The sequence below is a fragment of the Cebus imitator genome, unplaced genomic scaffold, assembly GCF_001604975.1.
Source record: "Cebus imitator isolate Cc_AM_T3 unplaced genomic scaffold, Cebus_imitator-1.0 Scaffold10, whole genome shotgun sequence".
In the NCBI taxonomy this organism is placed as follows: domain Eukaryota; kingdom Metazoa; phylum Chordata; class Mammalia; order Primates; family Cebidae; genus Cebus; species Cebus imitator.
The window spans coordinates 2,310,568-2,315,013 of record NW_016107325.1 but is presented as its reverse complement, the minus strand read 5'-3'; the positions used below and the strand labels follow the sequence as shown (position 1 = coordinate 2,315,013).

Sequence of the window (4,446 nt, the reverse complement as noted above, 5' to 3'; positions counted from 1 at the left end):
ATGACATAAGTTCAATGAGGTGGGGGTTAGTAGGAAGGCTGATTGTGGTCAAGGTCCAAATTCTACCCTCCAATCTATGTTTACAGGAAATATAGTTGATCTTTTGATCTTCAACTGTTGGATTCCTATGTCTGTTTCTACGTAACTCACAACCAATATGGGGGGCATGATTATCACCACTGAAAACCTCAACAGGTGTGCCCTTTGGAGCAAACCAAAATCCAAAGGATTTAGAGACCTGTCACAAAGAGGAAATGTAAAATTCAACATTGAGACTTTGTGCAGCTGTCAGAAAAAAATACTGAGACTTCCTGCTGCCATACATCAGCTAAATGTATCAGATATTCAGAAAGCTCAAAGAGCACAAATTTCAGGAGCATAGCTGTCAAGAAAGCTGCACTGCTAGTAATGGGAGCCCTGTCTTTGGAAGTATTTATGCACTGACTGGATGACCATACCCCAAGTATGTTTAAATACGGAATTCTGCACATTTGGGAAGTGGAACACAGTTACTTCTATGGTACAATCCAACTTTTTGTTCCAGGTAATCCTGTTCTGTTGATTGTCTGACCTGCGGTTTCAAAGTGTAGTCCTTGCGGCAGCATCAGCTCGTGAACTTGTTGGAAAGGCAGATTAGGGCCAGCGCGGTGGCTCACGCCTATAATTCCAGCACTCTGGGAGGCTGAGGCAGGTGGATCACGATGTCAAGAGATCGAGACCATCCTGGTCAAGATGGTGAAACCCTGTCTCTACTAAAAGCACAAAAATTAGCTGGACGTGGTGGCGCATGCCTGTAGTCCCAGCTACTCAGGAGGCTGAGGCAGGAGAATTGCTTGAAGCCAGGAGGCCGAGGTTGCAGTGAACCGAGATCACGCCATTGCACTCCAGCCTGGGTAGCAAAAGCGAAACTCCATCTCAAAAAAAATAAGAAAGAAAATGCAGATTAACAGATCACAACCTAGCCCTCCTGTTAGGGGTCAAATTGTGTCCCCCAGAAAGGCATGTTGAAGTCCTAACATCCAGTACCTCAGAATGTCACCTTATTTGGAAATGGGGTCATTGTAGATGCAATTAAATAAGCCAAGATAAGGCCATACTAGAGTAGGGTAGGTCCTTAATCCAGTATGACTGATGTCCTTATAAGAAGAGGAGACCGAGACACTGATACACAAAGGGAGACCTCCATAAGATGATGGAGGCAGAGACTGAAATTATATACCTGTAAATCAAGGAACACCAAAGATTGCCAGCAAACTACCAGAAGCTAAGAAGAGGCAAAGAAGGATCTTCCCTATTGATTTCAGAGGAAGTGTGCCCTGCTGACCCTTTGTTTTCAGACTCTGAGCATCCAGAAATAGGAGCTTGTTTTAAACCACCTATTTTGTGGTAATTCATTATGGCAGCCCCAGAAAACGAACACACCTACTGAATAAGAACTCATATATTGGGGCCCAGCAATATGTGTTTGTAGTATCCCAGATGATTCTGATACATACTAAAATTAGAGAATCACTGATTTATTTATTTATTTATTTATTTTTAAATAATTTCAACTTTTATTTTAGATTCGGGGTTACATGTACAGTGTGTTACATGGTATATTGCATGATGCTGAGGTTTGGGGTACAAATGATCCCATCACCCAAGTAGTGAGCAAACGGTTTTCCATCCTTTCCCCACTTCTCCCTCCCTGCTCTAGTAGTCCCCAGTGTCTGTTGTTGCCATCTTTATGTCCATGAGTACCCAATGTTTAGCTCCCACTTATAAGTGAGAACATGTATTTGGTTTTCTGTTCCTATGTTAATTTGCTTAGGATAATGGCCTCCAGCTGCATCCATGTTGCTGCAAAGAACATAATTTTGTTGTTTATGACTGTGGAGTATTCTATGGTGTACATGTATCATATTTTCCTTATCCAATCCACTACTGATGGGCACCTAGGTTGATTTCACGTGTTTGCTGTAGTGAACAGCGCTGCGATGAGTACATGTATCTTTTTGGTAGACTGATTTGTTTTCTGTATTTTTTCGTTTTTTGAGACAAGGTCTCACCCTGTTTTCCAGGGTGGAGTACAGTGGTGTGATCGTGGCTCACTGTAGCCTCAACCTCCCAGGCTCAAGCTATCCTCCACCTCTACCTCCCAAGTAGATGGGACTGCAGGCATGCCCACCATGCCTGGCTATTTTTTTTTTTTTTAAAGACGGGGTTTCACTATATTGCCCAGCCTGGTCTCAAACTCCTACAATCAACCAATCCTCTCATCTCAGCCTCTCAAAGTTTTGGGATTATGGATGTGAACCATGATGGCTAGCCCTTCTTTTGGATATATACCCAGTGATGGATTGCTGGGTAAAATCATCATTTTGCTTTTAGTTCTTTGAGAACTCTCCAAGCTGCTTTCCACAGTGCTAATTTACATTCCCACCAACAATGTATAAACATTCCCTTTCCTCTGCAGCCTCACCAGCATCTGTTGTTTTTTGACGTTTTAGTAATAGCCATTCTGATTGGTGTGAGATGGTATCTCATTGTGGTTTTGATTTGCATTCCTCTGATAATTAATAATACCAAGCATTTTTTATATGTTTGTTGGCTGCTTGTATAAATTCTTTTGAGAAGTGTTTGTTCATGTCTTTTGTCCACTTTTAATAGGGGTATTGTTTTATGCGTGTTCAATTGTTTAAGTAACTTACAGATTTTGGATATTAGAGCTTTGTTGGGTGTAGCTTGTGAATATTTTCTCCCATTTTGTAAGCTGTCTGTTTACTATGTTGATAGTTTCTTTTGCTGTGCAGAAGCTCTTTTTTTTTTTGACACGGAGTCTTACTCTGTCTCCCAGGCTAAAGTGCAGTGGCATGATCTTGGCTCACTGCAACCTCCGCCTCCTGGGTTCAAGCAATTCTCCTGCCTCAGCCTCCCAAGTAGCTGGGATTACAGGTGCATGCCACCATGCCCAACTAATTTTTTGTATTTTTAGTAGAGATGGGTTTTCACTGTGTTAGCCAGGATGGTCTCGATCTTCTGACCTCATGATCCGCCCGCCTTGGCCTCCCAAAGTGCTGGGATTACAGGTGTGAGCCACTGCGCCTGGCCCAGAAGCTCTTTAGTTAATTGGTCCCACTTGTCAATTTTCATTTTTGTTGCAACTGCTTTTGAGGATTTAATAATAAATTCCTTCCCAATGCTGATGTCCAGAATGGTGTTTACTAAATTTTCTTCTAGGATTGTTATAGGTTGACATCTTACACTTCAATCTTTAATCCATCTTGAGTTAATTTTTGTATATGGTAAAAGGTAGGGGTCTAGTTTCATTCTTCTGCATCTAGCTAGTCAGCTATTCCAGCACCACTTATTGAACGTGGAGTCCTTTCCCCATTACTTATTTTTGTTGACTCTGTCAAAGATCAGATGGCTGTAGATGTGTGGCTTTATTTCTGGGGAGAGCCACTGTTTCCTTTCCTCAAAGTTTTTTAATGGAACCCTTCATGAATTTGCATGTCATCTTTGCACAGGGGCCTTGCTAATCTTCTTAATATATATGCTGCTGAAGTGAGCACAGAACCACTCTTTTCTATTCTAGATCTAGACCAATGCCTCTTACACATTTAAGTGCATGTGAATGAATTGGGGATTTTGTTAAAATGCAGATTCTGATTCAGTGGATCTGAAGTAGGACATGAGCTTCTGCATTTCCAGTATGCTCTCAATACACTCCCAGTATGCTCTCCAAGGACCAGGCTTTGAGTACAAAGTGTCTAAATCAGTGCTGTCTGGTATAACTTTTTTTTTTTTGGAACAGAGTTTCGCTCCTGTTGCCCAGGCTGGAGTGCAATGGCACGATCTTGGCTCACTGCAACCTCCACCTCCTAGGTTCAAGCAATTCCCCAGCCTCAGCCTCCCAAATAGCTGGGATTACAGGCATGTGCCACCACGCCCGGCTGATTTTTTAATATTTTCAGTAGACAGGGTTTCTCCATTTTGGTCAGGCTGGTCTCAAACTCCCAACCTCAGGTGATCCTCCGGTCTCAGCCTCCCAAAGTGCTGGGATTACAGGCATGAGCCAGGGTGCCCGGCCAAACTTGTTATGATAATGGAAATGTTCTATACCTCTACTGCCCAATATGAAAGCCACTAGTCACATCTAGTTAGTAAACACTTGAAATGTGGCTTGTCTGAGAATTAAATTTTAAATTGTTTTTTCCTTTTAATTTTTTTTTAACTAGAGACAGGGTTTCCCTATATTGCCTAGGCTGGTCTCAAACTCCTGGGCTCAAGGGATCCTCCTGCCTCGGTCTCCCAAAGGTCTAGAATTATAGGCATGAGCCACCACACTCACCCAAGAACTAAATTTTTAAATGCTATTTAATTTAAATAAATAAATAGCTACATGTATTATATAGCACAGGTCATTAATTTCCTGTTTCTAGTCTTAAGTGCCATGTTTTG

At 41.9% G+C, this 4,446-nt stretch overlaps 1 pseudogene; it reads right to left on the bottom strand.

Annotated features, from left to right (window-relative positions):
* Nucleotides 1–3,467: 3,467 nt before the first annotated feature.
* On the bottom strand, nucleotides 3,468–3,567 carry LOC119474176 (annotated as a pseudogene).
* Nucleotides 3,568–4,446: the final 879 nt, after the last annotated feature.